The sequence below is a fragment of the Hyla sarda genome, unplaced genomic scaffold, assembly GCF_029499605.1.
Source record: "Hyla sarda isolate aHylSar1 unplaced genomic scaffold, aHylSar1.hap1 scaffold_969, whole genome shotgun sequence".
NCBI lineage: Eukaryota > Metazoa > Chordata > Amphibia > Anura > Hylidae > Hyla > Hyla sarda.
Window position 1 is genome coordinate 94984 of NW_026610999.1, and position 23945 is coordinate 118928.

The 23945-nt window shown below is 45.8% G+C and overlaps 11 non-coding genes across 11 annotated transcripts; all 11 read right to left on the minus strand.

Moving 5' to 3' along the window:
* Positions 1-636: 636 nt before the first annotated feature.
* On the minus strand, positions 637-827 carry LOC130351353 (U2 spliceosomal RNA). The gene has a single exon (XR_008888081.1). It is a non-coding gene; the product is annotated as a U2 spliceosomal RNA (small nuclear RNA).
* A 2077-nt stretch (positions 828-2904) lies between these two features.
* Positions 2905-3095, minus strand: LOC130351339 (U2 spliceosomal RNA). Its single transcript, XR_008888068.1, has one exon. It is a non-coding gene; the product is annotated as a U2 spliceosomal RNA (small nuclear RNA).
* Positions 3096-5199: 2104 nt separating this feature from the next.
* On the minus strand, positions 5200-5390 carry LOC130351340 (U2 spliceosomal RNA). Its single transcript, XR_008888069.1, has one exon. It is a non-coding gene; the product is annotated as a U2 spliceosomal RNA (small nuclear RNA).
* Positions 5391-7482: 2092 nt separating this feature from the next.
* LOC130351341 (U2 spliceosomal RNA) lies at positions 7483-7673 on the minus strand. The gene has a single exon (XR_008888070.1). It is a non-coding gene; the product is annotated as a U2 spliceosomal RNA (small nuclear RNA).
* Positions 7674-9766: 2093 nt separating this feature from the next.
* Positions 9767-9957, minus strand: LOC130351342 (U2 spliceosomal RNA). The gene has a single exon (XR_008888071.1). It is a non-coding gene; the product is annotated as a U2 spliceosomal RNA (small nuclear RNA).
* Positions 9958-12051: 2094 nt separating this feature from the next.
* Positions 12052-12242, minus strand: LOC130351343 (U2 spliceosomal RNA). The gene has a single exon (XR_008888072.1). It is a non-coding gene; the product is annotated as a U2 spliceosomal RNA (small nuclear RNA).
* Positions 12243-14346: 2104 nt separating this feature from the next.
* On the minus strand, positions 14347-14537 carry LOC130351344 (U2 spliceosomal RNA). Its single transcript, XR_008888073.1, has one exon. It is a non-coding gene; the product is annotated as a U2 spliceosomal RNA (small nuclear RNA).
* Positions 14538-16644: 2107 nt separating this feature from the next.
* LOC130351345 (U2 spliceosomal RNA) lies at positions 16645-16835 on the minus strand. Its single transcript, XR_008888074.1, has one exon. It is a non-coding gene; the product is annotated as a U2 spliceosomal RNA (small nuclear RNA).
* Positions 16836-18930: 2095 nt separating this feature from the next.
* LOC130351348 (U2 spliceosomal RNA) lies at positions 18931-19121 on the minus strand. Its single transcript, XR_008888076.1, has one exon. It is a non-coding gene; the product is annotated as a U2 spliceosomal RNA (small nuclear RNA).
* A 2084-nt stretch (positions 19122-21205) lies between these two features.
* LOC130351349 (U2 spliceosomal RNA) lies at positions 21206-21396 on the minus strand. The gene has a single exon (XR_008888077.1). It is a non-coding gene; the product is annotated as a U2 spliceosomal RNA (small nuclear RNA).
* Positions 21397-23483: 2087 nt separating this feature from the next.
* Positions 23484-23676, minus strand: LOC130351363 (U2 spliceosomal RNA). The gene has a single exon (XR_008888087.1). It is a non-coding gene; the product is annotated as a U2 spliceosomal RNA (small nuclear RNA).
* Between the last annotated feature and the right edge of the window lie 269 nt (positions 23677-23945).

Below are 23945 nucleotides of genomic sequence, written 5' to 3' on the forward strand. Positions count from 1 at the left end.
CTGTACTTTGGTCTATATTGATGCGGGACATAGACAGCCAGCTGATGACCAATCCATTAGTGCAATGGATGGCTGGAAGCATTTGTCTTTGCCTTTGCAATACCACAGAAGCAATGCATGGTCAATGTACAGCAATGACACACCTGTGTGAACAGCCAGGAGACCCCCCCCCCATGTTATGTTACATAGTTACATAGTTAGTACGGTCGAAAAAAGACATATGTCCATCACGTTCAACCAGGGAATTAAGGGGTAGGGGTGTGGCGCGATATTGGGGAAGGGATGAGATTTTATATTTCTTCATAAGCATTAATCTTATTTTGTCAATTAGGAACATTCAGCACCCACCCGCTATCAAGGCAGCTGCCTATCATGTCATGCCCTACCTGCACAGGTGTGCTGGCTACTCAAATGATCCAATTAAGGAGGCCATTTAGTCAGCAGCAGCAGAAGTCCTGTGCCTGGACGCTCCAACAGGGGCCAGACACAAGCAGAAGCAGAAGCAGCAGAAGCAGCAGCAGCACCACCTTTTGTTTTTTGGCTGCAGCAGCAGCAAGGCCCACAGGGCTGGCTAGCTGGCTAGCCAGCAAGCAGGTAGCAATGAAAGTAGGAATCTTTCTTTTTAACCCTGTAAGGGGGTGGTGCACTGTACCCGAAGATACTGCCATATCGGGTCAATGCATAGGGCGACGGAAGCAAGCTTCGAAATCGGCCCCCGTTCTCAAAAATCCATTTAATATATGGTCTCCAGATAGGGGACGTATCAGATATTAAACTGATAAGAACAGATACTACACTTGATCTTAGCCAAAAGGCCGAGAAGCGATAACCGTGAAAGGGGCGGGCCCAACAAGGTCCCCTTCATGGGCACTATCACTGCTTGCTGTCAGGGAGGCTGCCAGACAATTTTCCATGCACACTCTGGGCTGGAGGGCAGTCAACCACCAGTACACACAGCAGAACCTAAACCCATACCATTATTGCTAAGCAGCAAGACAGGGGCCCATTGCACTCCCACGGGGCCTTTTTAAATGCAATCCATAACCCGGATTTGCCAGGAACCCTTCTTACTCCTCCTACTTGCATGTGACACTGGGCTTAGGATCTGCATAGGAAACACACACACAAGCACACACCTACCTTTGTTGCCTGCAGATGCCTCCTTGGCTGTCCCCAAACGGTATCAAACCAACACCCACGGGAAGCTGTAAGCATAGAGGACATGCCTGCACCCCATTGGACTTACCTGTGTGGGTTAAATCCGGGTTATTTGACAACCTATGGCGGTGATGGTTCTGCTCAGGCAGAGCAGTGCTGATGCTCCTCATAAAGCTGTCGCTGCTGTGAAGGTTCTAGGTGACATCACAAATCCCTTTGGTTACATACACAACAAAGCTGGGTTGTTGTTGTTTACACTCTGCAAGGCCTGTGGAAGTGAGTGACATCATAGCACTGTAGTTCTGAGGGTTCAAGATGGATGCAACAATCTCCTGTTGCTTCTATGAAGGCCGTAATAGACGACATCACCAAACAGCTCCATAGTCACATACACAGCAAAGGAGAGATGTTGTTTACACCTAGTGATGTCAGTGGTATTGAGTGACATCACAGCACAGTGCTAAGGCTCCTGGGCCTGGACACAGCAGCGGCTGCAATATCTCAACGGAGAATACGTTTATATCTATGTGTGTGTGTGCGCATATATATATATATATATATATATATATATATATATTTCTCCGCCGAAATCACTTTTAAACCCATTTCCACCTTTTTTTCCCTTCTCCTCCTCTTACTTTTTTTTCACGTTTTTTTACGTTTTTCTCCTTTTCGCCTCTTTTCTGGGCGTATTATTCTTCTTTTTCTTCTTTTTTTTCGTCTAATGCATACCCCATCAGTGCAGCAATGCTTATTCAATACCGCCAGCAGATGGAGACACTGGGGGATAATTTTCTAAGGATTTATACTGATTTTTCCTGTCTGAATTTGTCGCACAGAAAGTTGCAGGCCAAATATGTGTGACATTTCTGCGACTTTAGCTTCTAGAGCATTTTTACAACATTATACATAGGTGCTGAATACATAAAAAGCGACTGTTCAGCGACAGACAAGTCGCATCGGCTGAAAGTAGGCCAGAATGTCAGTCCATGTTGGAGCAGGTTTAGATACAGTCTAAAGCATAGATCTCAAAGTCTGTGCACAGAATTTAGCAAGGGCCTCGCACCTTCTGATGCATCAGGTAGGTGCACAATAGCATAGCCTAACCCTCTGTACTTTGGTCTATATTGATGCGGGACATAGACAGCCAGCTGATGACCAATCCATTAGTGCAATGGATGGCTGGAAGCATTTGTCTTTGCCTTTGCAATACCACAGAAGCAATGCATGGTCAATGTACAGCAATGACACACCTGTGTGAACAGCCAGGAGACCCCCCCCCCATGTTATGTTACATAGTTACATAGTTAGTACGGTCGAAAAAAGACATATGTCCATCACGTTCAACCAGGGAATTAAGGGGTAGGGGTGTGGCGCGATATTGGGGAAGGGATGAGATTTTATATTTCTTCATAAGCATTAATCTTATTTTGTCAATTAGGAACATTCAGCACCCACCCGCTATCAAGGCAGCTGCCTATCATGTCATGCCCTACCTGCACAGGTGTGCTGGCTACTCAAATGATCCAATTAAGGAGGCCATTTAGTCAGCAGCAGCAGAAGTCCTGTGCCTGGACGCTCCAACAGGGGCCAGACACAAGCAGAAGCAGAAGCAGCAGAAGCAGCAGCAGCACCACCTTTTGTTTTTTGGCTGCAGCAGCAGCAAGGCCCACAGGGCTGGCTAGCTGGCTAGCCAGCAAGCAGGTAGCAATGAAAGTAGGAATCTTTCTTTTTAACCCTGTAAGGGGGTGGTGCACTGTACCCGAAGATACTGCCATATCGGGTCAATGCATAGGGCGACGGAAGCAAGCTTCGAAATCGGCCCCCGTTCTCAAAAATCCATTTAATATATGGTCCCCAGATAGGGGACGTATCAGATATTAAACTGATAAGAACAGATACTACACTTGATCTTAGCCAAAAGGCCGAGAAGCGATAACCGTGAAAGGGGCGGGCCCAACAAGGTCCCCTTCATGGGCACTATCACTGCTTGCTGTCAGGGAGGCTGCCAGACAATTTTCCATGCACACTCTGGGCTGGGGGGCAGTCAACCACCAGTACACACAGCAGAACCTAAACCCATACCATTATTGCTAAGCAGCAAGACAGGGGCCCATTGCACTCCCACGGGGCCTTTTTAAATGCAATCCATAACCCGGATTTGCCAGGAACCCTTCTTACTCCTCCTACTTGCATGTGACACTGGGCTTAGGATCTGCATAGGAAACACACACACAAGCACACACCTACCTTTGTTGCCTGCAGATGCCTCCTTGGCTGTCCCCAAACGGTATCAAACCAACACCCACGGGAAGCTGTAAGCATAGAGGACATGCCTGCACCCCATTGGACTTACCTGTGTGGGTTAAATCCGGGTTATTTGACAACCTATGGCGGTGATGGTTCTGCTCAGGCAGAGCAGTGCTGATGCTCCTCATAAAGCTGTCGCTGCTGTGAAGGTTCTAGGTGACATCACAAATCCCTATGGTTACATACACAACAAAGCTGGGTTGTTGTTGTTTACACTCTGCAAGGCCTGTGGAAGTGAGTGACATCATAGCACTGTAGTTCTGAGGGTTCTAGATGGATGCAACAATCTCCTGTTGCTTCTATGAAGGCCATAATAGACGACATCACCAAACAGCTCCATAGTCACATACACAGCAAAGGAGAGATGTTGTTTACACCTAGTGATGTCAGTGGTATTGAGTGACATCACAGCACAGTGCTAAGGCTCCTGGGCCTGGACACAGCAGCGGCTGCAATATCTCAACGGAGAATACGTTTATATATATGTGTGTGTGTGCGCGTATATATATATATATATATATATATATATATATATATATATATATATATATATATTTCTCCGCCGAAATCACTTTTAAACCCATTTCCACCTTTTTTTCCCTTCTCTTCCTCTTACTTTTTTTTCACGTTTTTTTTACGTTTTTCTCCTTTTCGCCTCTTTTCTGGGCGTATTATTCTTCTTTTTCTTCTTTTTTTTCGTCTAATGCATACCCCATCAGTGCAGCAATGCTTATTCAATACCGCCAGCAGATGGAGACACTGGGGGATAATTTTCTAAGGATTTATACTGATTTTTCCTGTCTGAATTTGTCGCACAGAAAGTTGCAGGCCAAATATGTGTGACATTTCTGCGACTTTAGCTTCTAGAGCATTTTTACAACATTATACATAGGTGCTGAATACATAAAAAGCGACTGTTCAGCGACAGACAAGTCGCATCGGCTGAAAGTAGGCCAGAATGTCAGTCCATGTTGGAGCAGGTTTAGATACAGTCTAAAGTATAGATCTCAAAGTCTGTGCACAGAATTTAGCAAGGGCCTCGCACCTTCTGATGCATCAGGTAGGTGCACAATAGCATAGCCTAACCCTCTGTACTTTGGTCTATATTGATGCGGGACATAGACAGCCAGCTGATGACCAATCCATTAGTGCAATGGATGGCTGGAAGCATTTGTCTTTGCCTTTGCAATACCACAGAAGCAATGCATGGTCAATGTACAGCAATGACACACCTGTGTGAACAGCCAGGAGACCCCCCCCCCCCCCCCCCCATGTTATGTTACATAGTTACATAGTTAGTACGGTCGAAAAAAGACATATGTCCATCAAGTTCAACCAGGGAATTAAGGGGTAGGGGTGTGGCGCGATATTGGGGAAGGGATGAGATTTTATATTTCTTCATAAGCATTAATCTTATTTTGTCAATTAGGAACATTCAGCACCCACCCGCTATCAAGGCAGCTGCCTATCATGTCATGCCCTACCTGCACAGGTGTGCTGGCTACTCAAATGATCCAATTAAGGAGGCCATTTAGTCAGCAGCAGCAGAAGTCCTGTGCCTGGACGCTCCAACAGCGGCCAGACACAAGCAGAAGCAGCAGAAGCAGCAGCAGCAGCACCACCTTTTGTTTTTTGGCTGCAGCAGCAGCAAGGCCCACAGGGCTGGCTAGCTGGCTAGCCAGCAAGCAGGTAGCAATGAAAGTAGGAATCTTTCTTTTTAACCCTGTAAGGGGGTGGTGCACTGTACCCGAAGATACTGCCATATCGGGTCAATGCATAGGGCGACGGAAGCAAGCTTCGAAATCGGCCCCCGTTCTCAAAAATCCATTTAATATATGGTCCCCAGATAGGGGACGTATCAGATATTAAACTGATAAGAACAGATACTACACTTGATCTTAGCCAAAAGGCCGAGAAGCGATAACCGTGAAAGGGGCGGGCCCAACAAGGTCCCCTTCATGGGCACTATCACTGCTTGCTGTCAGGGAGGCTGCCAGACAATTTTCCATGCACACTCTGGGCTGGGGGGCAGTCAACCACCAGTACACACAGCAGAACCTAAACCCATACCATTATTGCTAAGCAGCAAGACAGGGGCCCATTGCACTCCCACGGGGCCTTTTTAAATGCAATCCATAACCCGGATTTGCCAGGAACCCTTCTTACTCCTCCTACTTGCATGTGACACTGGGCTTAGGATCTGCATAGGAAACACACACACAAGCACACACCTACCTTTGTTGCCTGCAGATGCCTCCTTGGCTGTCCCCAAACGGTATCAAACCAACACCCACGGGAAGCTGTAAGCATAGAGGACATGCCTGCACCCCATTGGACTTACCTGTGTGGGTTAAATCCGGGTTATTTGACAACCTATGGCGGTGATGGTTCTGCTCAGGCAGAGCAGTGCTGATGCTCCTCATAAAGCTGTCGCTGCTGTGAAGGTTCTAGGTGACATCACAAATCCCTATGGTTACATACACAACAAAGCTGGGTTGTTGTTGTTTACACTCTGCAAGGCCTGTGGAAGTGAGTGACATCATAGCACTGTAGTTCTGAGGGTTCTAGATGGATGCAACAATCTCCTGTTGCTTCTATGAAGGCCATAATAGACGACATCACCAAACAGCTCCATAGTCACATACACAGCAAAGGAGAGATGTTGTTTACACCTAGTGATGTCAGTGGTATTGAGTGACATCACAGCACAGTGCTAAGGCTCCTGGGCCTGGACACAGCAGCGGCTGCAATATCTCAACGGAGAATACGTTTATATATATGTGTGTGTGTGCGCGTATATATATATATATATATATATATATATATATATATATATATTTCTCCGCCGAAATCACTTTTAAACCCATTTCCACCTTTTTTTCCCTTCTCTTCCTCTTACTTTTTTTTCACGTTTTTTTACGTTTTTCTCCTTTTCGCCTCTTTTCTGGGCGTATTATTCTTCTTTTTCTTCTTTTTTTTCGTCTAATGCATACCCCATCAGTGCAGCAATGCTTATTCAATACCGCCAGCAGATGGAGACACTGGGGGATAATTTTCTAAGGATTTATACTGATTTTTCCTGTCTGAATTTGTCGCACAGAAAGTTGCAGGCCAAATATGTGTGACATTTCTGCGACTTTAGCTTCTAGAGCATTTTTACAACATTATACATAGGTGCTGAATACATAAAAAGCGACTGTTCAGCGACAGACAAGTCGCATCGGCTGAAAGTAGGCCAGAATGTCAGTCCATGTTGGAGCAGGTTTAGATACAGTCTAAAGTATAGATCTCAAAGTCTGTGCACAGAATTTAGCAAGGGCCTCGCACCTTCTGATGCATCAGGTAGGTGCACAATAGCATAGCCTAACCCTCTGTACTTTGGTCTATATTGATGCGGGACATAGACAGCCAGCTGATGACCAATCCATTAGTGCAATGGATGGCTGGAAGCATTTGTCTTTGCCTTTGCAATACCACAGAAGCAATGCATGGTCAATGTACAGCAATGACACACCTGTGTGAACAGCCAGGAGACCCCCCCCCCCCCCCCCCCCATGTTATGTTACATAGTTACATAGTTAGTACGGTCGAAAAAAGACATATGTCCATCAAGTTCAACCAGGGAATTAAGGGGTAGGGGTGTGGCGCGATATTGGGGAAGGGATGAGATTTTATATTTCTTCATAAGCATTAATCTTATTTTGTCAATTAGGAACATTCAGCACCCACCCGCTATCAAGGCAGCTGCCTATCATGTCATGCCCTACCTGCACAGGTGTGCTGGCTACTCAAATGATCCAATTAAGGAGGCCATTTAGTCAGCAGCAGCAGAAGTCCTGTGCCTGGACGCTCCAACAGCGGCCAGACACAAGCAGAAGCAGCAGAAGCAGCAGCAGCAGCACCACCTTTTGTTTTTTGGCTGCAGCAGCAGCAAGGCCCACAGGGCTGGCTAGCTGGCTAGCCAGCAAGCAGGTAGCAATGAAAGTAGGAATCTTTCTTTTTAACCCTGTAAGGGGGTGGTGCACTGTACCCGAAGATACTGCCATATCGGGTCAATGCATAGGGCGACGGAAGCAAGCTTCGAAATCGGCCCCCGTTCTCAAAAATCCATTTAATATATGGTCCCCAGATAGGGGACGTATCAGATATTAAACTGATAAGAACAGATACTACACTTGATCTTAGCCAAAAGGCCGAGAAGCGATAACCGTGAAAGGGGCGGGCCCAACAAGGTCCCCTTCATGGGCACTATCACTGCTTGCTGTCAGGGAGGCTGCCAGACAATTTTCCATGCACACTCTGGGCTGGGGGGCAGTCAACCACCAGTACACACAGCAGAACCTAAACCCATACCATTATTGCTAAGCAGCAAGACAGGGGCCCATTGCACTCCCACGGGGCCTTTTTAAATGCAATCCATAACCCGGATTTGCCAGGAACCCTTCTTACTCCTCCTACTTGCATGTGACACTGGGCTTAGGATCTGCATAGGAAACACACACACAAGCACACACCTACCTTTGTTGCCTGCAGATGCCTCCTTGGCTGTCCCCAAACGGTATCAAACCAACACCCACGGGAAGCTGTAAGCATAGAGGACATGCCTGCACCCCATTGGACTTACCTGTGTGGGTTAAATCCGGGTTATTTGACAACCTATGGCGGTGATGGTTCTGCTCAGGCAGAGCAGTGCTGATGCTCCTCATAAAGCTGTCGCTGCTGTGAAGGTTCTAGGTGACATCACAAATCCCTATGGTTACATACACAACAAAGCTGGGTTGTTGTTGTTTACACTCTGCAAGGCCTGTGGAAGTGAGTGACATCATAGCACTGTAGTTCTGAGGGTTCTAGATGGATGCAACAATCTCCTGTTGCTTCTATGAAGGCCATAATAGACGACATCACCAAACAGCTCCATAGTCACATACACAGCAAAGGAGAGATGTTGTTTACACCTAGTGATGTCAGTGGTGTTGAGTGACATCACAGCACAGTGCTAAGGCTCCTGGGCCTGGACACAGCAGCGGCTGCAATATCTCAACGGAGAATACGTTTATATATATGTGTGTGTGTGCGCGTATATATATATATATATATATATATATATATATATATATATATATTTCTCCGCCGAAATCACTTTTAAACCCATTTCCACCTTTTTTTCCCTTCTCTTCCTCTTACTTTTTTTTCACGTTTTTTTACGTTTTTCTCCTTTTCGCCTCTTTTCTGGGCGTATTATTCTTCTTTTTCTTCTTTTTTTTCGTCTAATGCATACCCCATCAGTGCAGCAATGCTTATTCAATACCGCCAGCAGATGGAGACACTGGGGGATAATTTTCTAAGGATTTATACTGATTTTTCCTGTCTGAATTTGTCGCACAGAAAGTTGCAGGCCAAATATGTGTGACATTTCTGCGACTTTAGCTTCTAGAGCATTTTTACAACATTATACATAGGTGCTGAATACATAAAAAGCGACTGTTCAGCGACAGACAAGTCGCATCGGCTGAAAGTAGGCCAGAATGTCAGTCCATGTTGGAGCAGGTTTAGATACAGTCTAAAGTATAGATCTCAAAGTCTGTGCACAGAATTTAGCAAGGGCCTCGCACCTTCTGATGCATCAGGTAGGTGCACAATAGCATAGCCTAACCCTCTGTACTTTGGTCTATATTGATGCGGGACATAGACAGCCAGCTGATGACCAATCCATTAGTGCAATGGATGGCTGGAAGCATTTGTCTTTGCCTTTGCAATACCACAGAAGCAATGCATGGTCAATGTACAGCAATGACACACCTGTGTGAACAGCCAGGAGACCCCCCCCCCCCCCCCCCCATGTTATGTTACATAGTTACATAGTTAGTACGGTCGAAAAAAGACATATGTCCATCAAGTTCAACCAGGGAATTAAGGGGTAGGGGTGTGGCGCGATATTGGGGAAGGGATGAGATTTTATATTTCTTCATAAGCATTAATCTTATTTTGTCAATTAGGAACATTCAGCACCCACCCGCTATCAAGGCAGCTGCCTATCATGTCATGCCCTACCTGCACAGGTGTGCTGGCTACTCAAATGATCCAATTAAGGAGGCCATTTAGTCAGCAGCAGCAGAAGTCCTGTGCCTGGACGCTCCAACAGCGGCCAGACACAAGCAGAAGCAGCAGAAGCAGCAGCAGCAGCACCACCTTTTGTTTTTTGGCTGCAGCAGCAGCAAGGCCCACAGGGCTGGCTAGCTGGCTAGCCAGCAAGCAGGTAGCAATGAAAGTAGGAATCTTTCTTTTTAACCCTGTAAGGGGGTGGTGCACTGTACCCGAAGATACTGCCATATCGGGTCAATGCATAGGGCGACGGAAGCAAGCTTCGAAATCGGCCCCCGTTCTCAAAAATCCATTTAATATATGGTCCCCAGATAGGGGACGTATCAGATATTAAACTGATAAGAACAGATACTACACTTGATCTTAGCCAAAAGGCCGAGAAGCGATAACCGTGAAAGGGGCGGGCCCAACAAGGTCCCCTTCATGGGCACTATCACTGCTTGCTGTCAGGGAGGCTGCCAGACAATTTTCCATGCACACTCTGGGCTGGGGGGCAGTCAACCACCAGTACACACAGCAGAACCTAAACCCATACCATTATTGCTAAGCAGCAAGACAGGGGCCCATTGCACTCCCACGGGGCCTTTTTAAATGCAATCCATAACCCGGATTTGCCAGGAACCCTTCTTACTCCTCCTACTTGCATGTGACACTGGGCTTAGGATCTGCATAGGAAACACACACACAAGCACACACCTACCTTTGTTGCCTGCAGATGCCTCCTTGGCTGTCCCCAAACGGTATCAAACCAACACCCACGGGAAGCTGTAAGCATAGAGGACATGCCTGCACCCCATTGGACTTACCTGTGTGGGTTAAATCCGGGTTATTTGACAACCTATGGCGGTGATGGTTCTGCTCAGGCAGAGCAGTGCTGATGCTCCTCATAAAGCTGTCGCTGCTGTGAAGGTTCTAGGTGACATCACAAATCCCTATGGTTACATACACAACAAAGCTGGGTTGTTGTTGTTTACACTCTGCAAGGCCTGTGGAAGTGAGTGACATCATAGCACTGTAGTTCTGAGGGTTCTAGATGGATGCAACAATCTCCTGTTGCTTCTATGAAGGCCATAATAGACGACATCACCAAACAGCTCCATAGTCACATACACAGCAAAGGAGAGATGTTGTTTACACCTAGTGATGTCAGTGGTATTGAGTGACATCACAGCACAGTGCTAAGGCTCCTGGGCCTGGACACAGCAGCGGCTGCAATATCTCAACGGAGAATACGTTTATATATATGTGTGTGTGTGCGCGTATATATATATATATATATATATATATATATATATATATATATATATTTCTCCGCCGAAATCACTTTTAAACCCATTTCCACCTTTTTTTCCCTTCTCTTCCTCTTACTTTTTTTTCACGTTTTTTTACGTTTTTCTCCTTTTCGCCTCTTTTCTGGGCGTATTATTCTTCTTTTTCTTCTTTTTTTTCGTCTAATGCATACCCCATCAGTGCAGCAATGCTTATTCAATACCGCCAGCAGATGGAGACACTGGGGGATAATTTTCTAAGGATTTATACTGATTTTTCCTGTCTGAATTTGTCGCACAGAAAGTTGCAGGCCAAATATGTGTGACATTTCTGCGACTTTAGCTTCTAGAGCATTTTTACAACATTATACATAGGTGCTGAATACATAAAAAGCGACTGTTCAGCGACAGACAAGTCGCATCGGCTGAAAGTAGGCCAGAATGTCAGTCCATGTTGGAGCAGGTTTAGATACAGTCTAAAGCATAGATCTCAAAGTCTGTGCACAGAATTTAGCAAGGGCCTCGCACCTTCTGATGCATCAGGTAGGTGCACAATAGCATAGCCTAACCCTCTGTACTTTGGTCTATATTGATGCGGGACATAGACAGCCAGCTGATGACCAATCCATTAGTGCAATGGATGGCTGGAAGCATTTGTCTTTGCCTTTGCAATACCACAGAAGCAATGCATGGTCAATGTACAGCAATGACACACCTGTGTGAACAGCCAGGAGACCCCCCCCCCCCCCCCCCATGTTATGTTACATAGTTACATAGTTAGTACGGTCGAAAAAAGACATATGTCCATCAAGTTCAACCAGGGAATTAAGGGGTAGGGGTGTGGCGCGATATTGGGGAAGGGATGAGATTTTATATTTCTTCATAAGCATTAATCTTATTTTGTCAATTAGGAACATTCAGCACCCACCCGCTATCAAGGCAGCTGCCTATCATGTCATGCCCTACCTGCACAGGTGTGCTGGCTACTCAAATGATCCAATTAAGGAGGCCATTTAGTCAGCAGCAGCAGAAGTCCTGTGCCTGGACGCTCCAACAGCGGCCAGACACAAGCAGAAGCAGCAGAAGCAGCAGCAGCAGCACCACCTTTTGTTTTTTGGCTGCAGCAGCAGCAAGGCCCACAGGGCTGGCTAGCTGGCTAGCCAGCAAGCAGGTAGCAATGAAAGTAGGAATCTTTCTTTTTAACCCTGTAAGGGGGTGGTGCACTGTACCCGAAGATACTGCCATATCGGGTCAATGCATAGGGCGACGGAAGCAAGCTTCGAAATCGGCCCCCGTTCTCAAAAATCCATTTAATATATGGTCCCCAGATAGGGGACGTATCAGATATTAAACTGATAAGAACAGATACTACACTTGATCTTAGCCAAAAGGCCGAGAAGCGATAACCGTGAAAGGGGCGGGCCCAACAAGGTCCCCTTCATGGGCACTATCACTGCTTGCTGTCAGGGAGGCTGCCAGACAATTTTCCATGCACACTCTGGGCTGGGGGGCAGTCAACCACCAGTACACACAGCAGAACCTAAACCCATACCATTATTGCTAAGCAGCAAGACAGGGGCCCATTGCACTCCCACGGGGCCTTTTTAAATGCAATCCATAACCCGGATTTGCCAGGAACCCTTCTTACTCCTCCTACTTGCATGTGACACTGGGCTTAGGATCTGCATAGGAAACACACACACAAGCACACACCTACCTTTGTTGCCTGCAGATGCCTCCTTGGCTGTCCCCAAACGGTATCAAACCAACACCCACGGGAAGCTGTAAGCATAGAGGACATGCCTGCACCCCATTGGACTTACCTGTGTGGGTTAAATCCGGGTTATTTGACAACCTATGGCGGTGATGGTTCTGCTCAGGCAGAGCAGTGCTGATGCTCCTCATAAAGCTGTCGCTGCTGTGAAGGTTCTAGGTGACATCACAAATCCCTATGGTTACATACACAACAAAGCTGGGTTGTTGTTGTTTACACTCTGCAAGGCCTGTGGAAGTGAGTGACATCATAGCACTGTAGTTCTGAGGGTTCTAGATGGATGCAACAATCTCCTGTTGCTTCTATGAAGGCCATAATAGACGACATCACCAAACAGCTCCATAGTCACATACACAGCAAAGGAGAGATGTTGTTTACACCTAGTGATGTCAGTGGTGTTGAGTGACATCACAGCACAGTGCTAAGGCTCCTGGGCCTGGACACAGCAGCGGCTGCAATATCTCAACGGAGAATACGTTTATATATATGTGTGTGTGTGCGCGTATATATATATATATATATATATATATATATATATATATATATATATATATATATTTCTCCGCCGAAATCACTTTTAAACCCATTTCCACCTTTTTTTCCCTTCTCTTCCTCTTACTTTTTTTTCACGTTTTTTTACGTTTTTCTCCTTTTCGCCTCTTTTCTGGGCGTATTATTCTTCTTTTTCTTCTTTTTTTTCGTCTAATGCATACCCCATCAGTGCAGCAATGCTTATTCAATACCGCCAGCAGATGGAGACACTGGGGGATAATTTTCTAAGGATTTATACTGATTTTTCCTGTCTGAATTTGTCGCACAGAAAGTTGCAGGCCAAATATGTGTGACATTTCTGCGACTTTAGCTTCTAGAGCATTTTTACAACATTATACATAGGTGCTGAATACATAAAAAGCGACTGTTCAGCGACAGACAAGTCGCATCGGCTGAAAGTAGGCCAGAATGTCAGTCCATGTTGGAGCAGGTTTAGATACAGTCTAAAGTATAGATCTCAAAGTCTGTGCACAGAATTTAGCAAGGGCCTCGCACCTTCTGATGCATCAGGTAGGTGCACAATAGCATAGCCTAACCCTCTGTACTTTGGTCTATATTGATGCGGGACATAGACAGCCAGCTGATGACCAATCCATTAGTGCAATGGATGGCTGGAAGCATTTGTCTTTGCCTTTGCAATACCACAGAAGCAATGCATGGTCAATGTACAGCAATGACACACCTGTGTGAACAGCCAGGAGACCCCCCCCCCCCCCCCCCCCATGTTATGTTACATAGTTACATAGTTAGTACGGTCGAAAAAAGACATATGTCCATCAAGTTCAACCAGGGAATTAAGGGGTAGGGGTGTGGCGCGATATTGGGGAAGGGATGAGATTTTATATTTCTTCATAAGCATTAATCTTATTTTGTCAATTAGGAACATTCAGCACCCACCCGCTATCAAGGCAGCTGCCTATCATGTCATGCCCTACCTGCACAGGTGTGCTGGCTACTCAAATGATCCAATTAAGGAGGCCATTTAGTCAGCAGCAGCAGAAGTCCTGTGCCTGGACGCTCCAACAGCGGCCAGACACAAGCAGAAGCAGCAGAAGCAGCAGCAGCAGCACCACCTTTTGTTTTTTGGCTGCAGCAGCAGCAAGGCCCACAGGGCTGGCTAGCTGGCTAGCCAGCAAGCAGGTAGCAATGAAAGTAGGAATCTTTCTTTTTAACCCTGTAAGGGGGTGGTGCACTGTACCCGAAGATACTGCCATATCGGGTCAATGCATAGGGCGACGGAAGCAAGCTTCGAAATCGGCCCCCGTTCTCAAAAATCCATTTAATATATGGTCCCCAGATAGGGGACGTATCAGATATTAAACTGATAAGAACAGATACTACACTTGATCTTAGCCAAAAGGCCGAGAAGCGATAACCGTGAAAGGGGCGGGCCCAACAAGGTCCCCTTCATGGGCACTATCACTGCTTGCTGTCAGGGAGGCTGCCAGACAATTTTCCATGCACACTCTGGGCTGGGGGGCAGTCAACCACCAGTACACACAGCAGAACCTAAACCCATACCATTATTGCTAAGCAGCAAGACAGGGGCCCATTGCACTCCCACGGGGCCTTTTTAAATGCAATCCATAACCCGGATTTGCCAGGAACCCTTCTTACTCCTCCTACTTGCATGTGACACTGGGCTTAGGATCTGCATAGGAAACACACACACAAGCACACACCTACCTTTGTTGCCTGCAGATGCCTCCTTGGCTGTCCCCAAACGGTATCAAACCAACACCCACGGGAAGCTGTAAGCATAGAGGACATGCCTGCACCCCATTGGACTTACCTGTGTGGGTTAAATCCGGGTTATTTGACAACCTATGGCGGTGATGGTTCTGCTCAGGCAGAGCAGTGCTGATGCTCCTCATAAAGCTGTCGCTGCTGTGAAGGTTCTAGGTGACATCACAAATCCCTATGGTTACATACACAACAAAGCTGGGTTGTTGTTGTTTACACTCTGCAAGGCCTGTGGAAGTGAGTGACATCATAGCACTGTAGTTCTGAGGGTTCTAGATGGATGCAACAATCTCCTGTTGCTTCTATGAAGGCCATAATAGACGACATCACCAAACAGCTCCATAGTCACATACACAGCAAAGGAGAGATGTTGTTTACACCTAGTGATGTCAGTGGTATTGAGTGACATCACAGCACAGTGCTAAGGCTCCTGGGCCTGGACACAGCAGCGGCTGCAATATCTCAACGGAGAATACGTTTATATATATGTGTGTGTGTGCGCGTATATATATATATATATATATATATATATATATATATATATATATATATATATATATTTCTCCGCCGAAATCACTTTTAAACCCATTTCCACCTTTTTTTCCCTTCTCTTCCTCTTACTTTTTTTTCAAGTTTTTTTACGTTTTTCTCCTTTTCGCCTCTTTTCTGGGCGTATTATTCTTCTTTTTCTTCTTTTTTTTCGTCTAATGCATACCCCATCAGTGCAGCAATGCTTATTCAATACCGCCAGCAGATGGAGACACTGGGGGATAATTTTCTAAGGATTTATACTGATTTTTCCTGTCTGAATTTGTCGCACAGAAAGTTGCAGGCCAAATATGTGTGACATTTCTGCGACTTTAGCTTCTAGAGCATTTTTACAACATTATACATAGGTGCTGAATACATAAAAAGCGACTGTTCAGCGACAGACAAGTCGCATCGGCTGAAAGTAGGCCAGAATGTCAGTCCATGTTGGAGCAGGTTTAGATACAGTCTAAAGTATAGATCTCAAAGTCTGTGCACAGAATTTAGCAAGGGCCTCGCACCTTCTGATGCATCAGGTAGGTGCACAATAGCATAGCCTAACCCTCTGTACTTTGGTCTATATTGATGCGGGACATAGACAGCCAGCTGATGACCAATCCATTAGTGCAATGGATGGCTGGAAGCATTTGTCTTTGCCTTTGCAATACCACAGAAGCAATGCATGGTCAATGTACAGCAATGACACACCTGTGTGAACAGCCAGGAGACCCCCCCCCCCCCCCCCCCCCATGTTATGTTACATAGTTACATAGTTAGTACGGTCGAAAAAAGACATATGTCCATCAAGTTCAACCAGGGAATTAAGGGGTAGGGGTGTGGCGCGATATTGGGGAAGGGATGAGATTTTATATTTCTTCATAAGCATTAATCTTATTTTGTCAATTAGGAACATTCAGCACCCACCCGCTATCAAGGCAGCTGCCTATCATGTCATGCCCTACCTGCACAGGTGTGCTGGCTACTCAAATGATCCAATTAAGGAGGCCATTTAGTCAGCAGCAGCAGAAGTCCTGTGCCTGGACGCTCCAACAGCGGCCAGACACAAGCAGAAGCAGCAGAAGCAGCAGCAGCAGCACCACCTTTTGTTTTTTGGCTGCAGCAGCAGCAAGGCCCACAGGGCTGGCTAGCTGGCTAGCCAGCAAGCAGGTAGCAATGAAAGTAGGAATCTTTCTTTTTAACCCTGTAAGGGGGTGGTGCACTGTACCCGAAGATACTGCCATATCGGGTCAATGCATAGGGCGACGGAAGCAAGCTTCGAAATCGGCCCCCGTTCTCAAAAATCCATTTAATATATGGTCCCCAGATAGGGGACGTATCAGATATTAAACTGATAAGAACAGATACTACACTTGATCTTAGCCAAAAGGCCGAGAAGCGATAACCGTGAAAGGGGCGGGCCCAACAAGGTCCCCTTCATGGGCACTATCACTGCTTGCTGTCAGGGAGGCTGCCAGACAATTTTCCATGCACACTCTGGGCTGGGGGGCAGTCAACCACCAGTACACACAGCAGAACCTAAACCCATACCATTATTGCTAAGCAGCAAGACAGGGGCCCATTGCACTCCCACGGGGCCTTTTTAAATGCAATCCATAACCCGGATTTGCCAGGAACCCTTCTTACTCCTCCTACTTGCATGTGACACTGGGCTTAGGATCTGCATAGGAAACACACACACAAGCACACACCTACCTTTGTTGCCTGCAGATGCCTCCTTGGCTGTCCCCAAACGGTATCAAACCAACACCCACGGGAAGCTGTAAGCATAGAGGACATGCCTGCACCCCATTGGACTTACCTGTGTGGGTTAAATCCGGGTTATTTGACAACCTATGGCGGTGATGGTTCTGCTCAGGCAGAGCAGTGCTGATGCTCCTCATAAAGCTGTCGCTGCTGTGAAGGTTCTAGGTGACATCACAAATCCCTATGGTTACATACACAACAAAGCTGGGTTGTTGTTGTTTACACTCTGCAAGGCCTGTGGAAGTGAGTGACATCATAGCACTGTAGTTCTGAGGGTTCTAGATGGATGCAACAATCTCCTGTTGCTTCTATGAAGGCCATAATAGACGACATCACCAAACAGCTCCATAGTCACATACACAGCAAAGGAGAGATGTTGTTTACACCTAGTGATGTCAGTGGTATTGAGTGACATCACAGCACAGTGCTAAGGCTCCTGGGCCTGGACACAGCAGCGGCTGCAATATCTCAACGGAGAATACGTTTATATATATGTGTGTGTGTGCGCGTATGTATATATATATATATATATATATATATATATATATATATATATTTCTCCGCCGAAATCACTTTTAAACCCATTTCCACCTTTTTTTCCCTTCTCTTCCTCTTACTTTTTTTTCACGTTTTTTTACGTTTTTCTCCTTTTCGCCTCTTTTCTGGGCGTATTATTCTTCTTTTTCTTCTTTTTTTTCGTCTAATGCATACCCCATCAGTGCAGCAATGCTTATTCAATACCGCCAGCAGATGGAGACACTGGGGGATAATTTTCTAAGGATTTATACTGATTTTTCCTGTCTGAATTTGTCGCACAGAAAGTTGCAGGCCAAATATGTGTGACATTTCTGCGACTTTAGCTTCTAGAGCATTTTTACAACATTATACATAGGTGCTGAATACATAAAAAGCGACTGTTCAGCGACAGACAAGTCGCATCGGCTGAAAGTAGGCCAGAATGTCAGTCCATGTTGGAGCAGGTTTAGATACAGTCTAAAGTATAGATCTCAAAGTCTGTGCACAGAATTTAGCAAGGGCCTCGCACCTTCTGATGCATCAGGTAGGTGCACAATAGCATAGCCTAACCCTCTGTACTTTGGTCTATATTGATGCGGGACATAGACAGCCAGCTGATGACCAATCCATTAGTGCAATGGATGGCTGGAAGCATTTGTCTTTGCCTTTGCAATACCACAGAAGCAATGCATGGTCAATGTACAGCAATGACACACCTGTGTGAACAGCCAGGAGACCCCCCCCCCCCCCCCCCCATGTTATGTTACATAGTTACATAGTTAGTACGGTCGAAAAAAGACATATGTCCATCAAGTTCAACCAGGGAATTAAGGGGTAGGGGTGTGGCGCGATATTGGGGAAGGGATGAGATTTTATATTTCTTCATAAGCATTAATCTTATTTTGTCAATTAGGAACATTCAGCACCCACCCGCTATCAAGGCAGCTGCCTATCATGTCATGCCCTACCTGCACAGGTGTGCTGGCTACTCAAATGATCCAATTAAGGAGGCCATTTAGTCAGCAGCAGCAGAAGTCCTGTGCCTGGACGCTCCAACAGCGGCCAGACACAAGCAGAAGCAGCAGAAGCAGCAGCAGCAGCACCACCTTTTGTTTTTTGGCTGCAGCAGCAGCAAGGCCCACAGGGCTGGCTAGCTGGCTAGCCAGCAAGCAGGTAGCAATGAAAGTAGGAATCTTTCTTTTTAACCCTGTAAGGGGGTGGTGCACTGTACCCGAAGATACTGCCATATCGGGTCAATGCATAGGGCGACGGAAGCAAGCTTCGAAATCGGCCCCCGTTCTCAAAAATCCATTTAATATATGGTCCCCAGATAGGGGACGTATCAGATATTAAACTGATAAGAACAGATACTACACTTGATCTTAGCCAAAAGGCCGAGAAGCGATAACCGTGAAAGGGGCGGGCCCAACAAGGTCCCCTTCATGGGCACTATCACTGCTTGCTGTCAGGGAGGCTGCCAGACAATTTTCCATGCACACTCTGGGCTGGGGGGCAGTCAACCACCAGTACACACAGCAGAACCTAAACCCATACCATTATTGCTAAGCAGCAAGACAGGGGCCCATTGCACTCCCACGGGGCCTTTTTAAATGCAATCCATAACCCGGATTTGCCAGGAACCCTTCTTACTCCTCCTACTTGCATGTGACACTGGGCTTAGGATCTGCATAGGAAACACACACACAAGCACACACCTACCTTTGTTGCCTGCAGATGCCTCCTTGGCTGTCCCCAAACGGTATCAAACCAACACCCACGGGAAGCTGTAAGCATAGAGGACATGCCTGCACCCCATTGGACTTACCTGTGTGGGTTAAATCCGGGTTATTTGACAACCTATGGCGGTGATGGTTCTGCTCAGGCAGAGCAGTGCTGATGCTCCTCATAAAGCTGTCGCTGCTGTGAAGGTTCTAGGTGACATCACAAATCCCTTTGGTTACATACACAACAAAGCTGGGTTGTTGTTGTTTACACTCTGCAAGGCCTGTGGAAGTGAGTGACATCATAGCACTGTAGTTCTGAGGGTTCTAGATGGATGCAACAATCTCCTGTTGCTTCTATGAAGGCCATAATAGACGACATCACCAAACAGCTCCATAGTCACATACACAGCAAAGGAGAGATGTTGTTTACACCTAGTGATGTCAGTGGTATTGAGTGACATCACAGCACAGTGCTAAGGCTCCTGGGCCTGGACACAGCAGCGGCTGCAATATCTCAACGGAGAATACGTTTATATCTATGTGTGTGTGTGCGCATATATATATATATATATATATATATATATATATATATTTCTCCGCCGAAATCACTTTTAAACCCATTTCCACCTTTTTTTCCCTTCTCTTCCTCTTACTTTTTTTTCACGTTTTTTTACGTTTTTCTCCTTTTCGCCTCTTTTCTGGGCGTATTATTCTTCTTTTTCTTCTTTTTTTTCGTCTAATGCATACCCCATCAGTGCAGCAATGCTTATTCAATACCGCCAGCAGATGGAGACACTGGGGGATAATTTTCTAAGGATTTATACTGATTTTTCCTGTCTGAATTTGTCGCACAGAAAGTTGCAGGCCAAATATGTGTGACATTTCTGCGACTTTAGCTTCTAGAGCATTTTTACAACATTATACATAGGTGCTGAATACATAAAAAGCGACTGTTCAGCGACAGACAAGTCGCATCGGCTGAAAGTAGGCCAGAATGTCAGTCCATGTTGGAGCAGGTTTAGATACAGTCTAAAGTATAGATCTCAAAGTCTGTGCACAGAATTTAGCAAGGGCCTCGCACCTTCTGATGCATCAGGTAGGTGCACAATAGCATAGCCTAACCCTCTGTACTTTGGTCTATATTGATGCGGGACATAGACAGCCAGCTGATGACCAATCCATTAGTGCAATGGATGGCTGGAAGCATTTGTCTTTGCCTTTGCAATACCACAGAAGCAATGCATGGTCAATGTACAGCAATGACACACCTGTGTGAACAGCCAGGAGACCCCCCCCCCCCCCCATGTTATGTTACATAGTTACATAGTTAGTACGGTCGAAAAAAGACATATGTCCATCAAGTTCAACCAGGGAATTAAGGGGTAGGGGTGTGGCGCGATATTGGGGAAGGGATGAGATTTTATATTTCTTCATAAGCATTAATCTTATTTTGTCAATTAGGAACATTCAGCACCCACCCGCTATCAAGGCAGCTGCCTATCATGTCATGCCCTACCTGCACAGGTGTGCTGGCTACTCAAATGATCCAATTAAGGAGGCCATTTAGTCAGCAGCAGCAGAAGTCCTGTGCCTGGACGCTCCAACAGCGGCCAGACACAAGCAGAAGCAGAAGCAGCAGAAGCAGCAGCAGCACCACCTTTTGTTTTTTGGCTGCAGCAGCAGCAAGGCCCACAGGGCTGGCTAGCTGGCTAGCCAGCAAGCAGGTAGCAATGAAAGTAGGAATCTTTCTTTTTAACCCTGTAAGGGGGTGGTGCACTGTACCCGAAGATACTGCCATATCGGGTCAATGCATAGGGCGACGGAAGCAAGCTTCGAAATCGGCCCCCGTTCTCAAAAATCCATTTAATATATGGTCCCCAGATAGGGGACGTATCAGATATTAAACTGATAAGAACAGATACTACACTTGATCTTAGCCAAAAGGCCGAGAAGCGATAACCGTGAAAGGGGCGGGCCCAACAAGGTGCCCTTCATGGGCACTATCACTGCTTGCTGTCAGGGAGGCTGCCAGACAATTTTCCATGCACACTCTGGGCTGGGGGGCAGTCAACCACCAGTACACACAGCAGAACCTAAACCCATACCATTATTGCTAAGCAGCAAGACAGGGGCCCATTGCACTCCCACGGGGCCTTTTTAAATGCAATCCATAACCCGGATTTGCCAGGAACCCTTCTTACTCCTCCTACTTGCATGTGACACTGGGCTTAGGATCTGCATAGGAAACACACACACAAGCACACACCTACCTTTGTTGCCTGCAGATGCCTCCTTGGCTGTCCCCAAACGGTATCAAACCAACACCCACGGGAAGCTGTAAGCATAGAGGACATGCCTGCACCCCATTGGACTTACCTGTGTGGGTTAAATCCGGGTTATTTGACAACCTATGGCGGTGATGGTTCTGCTCAGGCAGAGCAGTGCTGATGCTCCTCATAAAGCTGTCGCTGCTGTGAAGGTTCTAGGTGACATCACAAATCCCTATGGTTACATACACAACAAAGCTGGGTTGTTGTTGTTTACACTCTGCAAGGCCTGTGGAAGTGAGTGACATCATAGCACTGTAGTTCTGAGGGTTCTAGATGGATGCAACAATCTCCTGTTGCTTCTATGAAGGCCATAATAGACGACATCACCAAACAGCTCCATAGTCACATACACAGCAAAGGAGAGATGTTGTTTACACCTAGTGATGTCAGTGGTATTGAGTGACATCACAGCACAGTGCTAAGGCTCCTGGGCCTGGACACAGCAGCGGCTGCAATATCTCAACGGAGAATACGTTTATATATATGTGTGTGTGTGCGCGTATATATATATATATATATATATATATATATATATATATATATTTCTCCGCCGAAATCACTTTTAAACCCATTTCCACCTTTTTTTCCCTTCTCTTCCTCTTACTTTTTTTTCACGTTTTTTTACGTTTTTCTCCTTTTCGCCTCTTTTCTGGGCGTATTATTCTTCTTTTTCTTCTTTTTTTTCGTCTAATGCATACCCCATCAGTGCAGCAATGCTTATTCAATACCGCCAGCAGATGGAGACACTGGGGGATAATTTTCTAAGGATTTATACTGATTTTTCCTGTCTGAATTTGTCGCACAGAAAGTTGCAGGCCAAATATGTGTGACATTTCTGCGACTTTAGCTTCTAGAGCATTTTTACAACATTATACATAGGTGCTGAATACATAAAAAGCGACTGTTCAGCGACAGACAAGTCGCATCGGCTGAAAGTAGGCCAGAATGTCAGTCCATGTTGGAGCAGGTTTAGATACAGTCTAAAGTATAGATCTCAAAGTCTGTGCACAGAATTTAGCAAGGGCCTCGCACCTTCTGATGCATCAGGTAGGTGCACAATAGCATAGCCTAACCCTCTGTACTTTGGTCTATATTGATGCGGGACATAGACAGCCAGCTGATGACCAATCCATTAGTGCAATGGATGGCTGGAAGCATTTGTCTTTGCCTTTGCAATACCACAGAAGCAATGCATGGTCAATGTACAGCAATGACACACCTGTGTGAACAGCCAGGAGACCCCCCCCCATGTTATGTTACATAGTTACATAGTTAGTACGGTCGAAAAAAGACATATGTCCATCAAGTTCAACCAGGGAATTAAGGGGTAGGGGTGTGGCGCGATATTGGGGAAGGGATGAGATTTTATATTTCTTCATAAGCATTAATCTTATTTTGTCAATTAGGAACATTCAGCACCCACCCGCTATCAAGGCAGCTGCCTATCATGTCATGCCCTACCTGCACAGGTGTGCTGGCTACTCAAATGATCCAATTAAGGAGGCCATTTAGTCAGCAGCAGCAGCAGAAGTCCTGTGCCTGGACGCTCCAACAGCGGCCAGACACAAGCAGAAGCAGAAGCAGCAGAAGCAGCAGCAGCACCACCTTTTGTTTTTTGGCTGCAGCAGCAGCAAGGCCCACAGGGCTGGCTAGCTGGCTAGCCAGCAAGCAGGTAGCAATGAAAGTAGGAATCTTTCTTTTTAACCCTGTAAGGGGGTGGTTCACTGTACCCGAAGATACTGCCATATCGGGTCAATGCATAGGGCGACGGAATCAAGCTTCGAAATCGGCCCCCGTTCTCAAAAATCCATTTAATATATGGTCCCCAGATAGGGGACGTATCAGATATTAAACTGATAAGAACAGATTTTTTTTTTTTTTTTTTACATTTTTATTGAAAAAACTCAAAAACTTAAATACATCACAAAAAATGTTTACAATACATCAAATACTGTTTTCCATAAATGTAAATTCCATATAGCTAATGCTTTTTTCTGCCCATATCTCTTTTTATCAATTAAATAGTACAAGTAAACTTCACTGTATATCATCTTCAAACATTCTTTTTCACAAATAAAATCTCTTTTGAAGACAAGGATATTACGAACTTTCCATAATACATTTTTTGTACAGTTGATAAAAATCCACAAAATTCTCTCTTTTTCTTTTGTAACTC